Here is a 1133-nt window from a genome sequence, read left to right on the forward strand (position 1 = left end):
ACACTTAAATTCGACTCTAATAAATTACTCATCACAAGTGCAAAAACGTGATCATTTAGAAATCAATTAAACTAGTAGAATTTTTTTAAAAGTCACACTAATGCATTTTATATCACTAAGAACAAGATCAAGAACAAGGATTAGGCTTATCAAGTGTAAATAGTTTTAACATTGATATATTTCCCCAATAATTAAAATAAATTTGTAATATGTAGTATGTAACAACTCATTTTTTATCAGATGATTCAAGTGTAGTGATTGAAAAATACCCCCGAAAAAACCTTAAGAATATGAACTCTCTAGTTTTATAGTCTATATTTTATGTGCTAAGAGTACTATCTAGTCTATGGCCATGCCACCTTGAACAAGCCCGATCCCATCTGACCTCAAAAGCTAAGCCCAGGCAGGCCTGGTTAGTACTTGGATGGGAGACCACCTAGGAAGACCAAGTGCTGTAGGCATAAAAAATAAAAAATAAGGGATTGTAAGCTGACAAGGTCCTTGCAATCTGTGAGATCAACCAAGGGTTGCCTCGCCTAAAAAAAAAGATGAAAAAAGAAAGAATACTAACCATCTAATAGGAACAGAATTTTTAATGTATATTCAAGTGTACTTTAGAATGATTTTGTTTCATTTCAAATATATTACAGGCTGTTAACAACATAAATACTGTTGAGTTTGGTGTACGAGGGCCCTTATTATTTTATTCAATTATTGTTATGATCCTAGTTATTTTAAATCAAAATAAATGGGGGCAATTTTGGTATCATTTGGACATAGGAGTAAGAGAGCTTTGAAATCTCATTAGTTTGTCAGAGAAATGAACACTGAATATTTAGCAGTGATAAATAAAACTGAATGGCTGGATTTTTTTTTTTGATTTTACAATTATTTAAATGAAAAAAAATTCTCTTAAGAGCTAAATAATTTTAAGAGTCAGAGACAAATAATTATAACCCTTTATTTTACTCATCCAGAAAATGTAAAAATAATGTCTTTATTCAGCTAACTGAACTTTGCTGGTGGTTTATTTTTTAAGAAGTGATCGTAAAGATTGTTTAATTACTTTAAATCCAATTTTTAAAAAGTTTATTTAATCTTTCAACAAATATTTATGTACCACCTATGTTCCA

At 29.8% G+C, this 1133-nt stretch overlaps 1 pseudogene; it reads left to right on the plus strand.

The window, feature by feature from the left end:
* The first annotated feature begins 342 nt into the window (after window positions 1-342).
* Window positions 343-461, plus strand: LOC120601364 (uncharacterized; annotated as a pseudogene).
* The last annotated feature ends 672 nt before the right edge of the window (window positions 462-1133 follow it).

This window comes from Pteropus medius, unplaced genomic scaffold (assembly GCF_902729225.1).
Source record: "Pteropus medius unplaced genomic scaffold, Ma_sr-lr_union100, whole genome shotgun sequence".
Lineage (NCBI taxonomy): Eukaryota > Metazoa > Chordata > Mammalia > Chiroptera > Pteropodidae > Pteropus > Pteropus medius.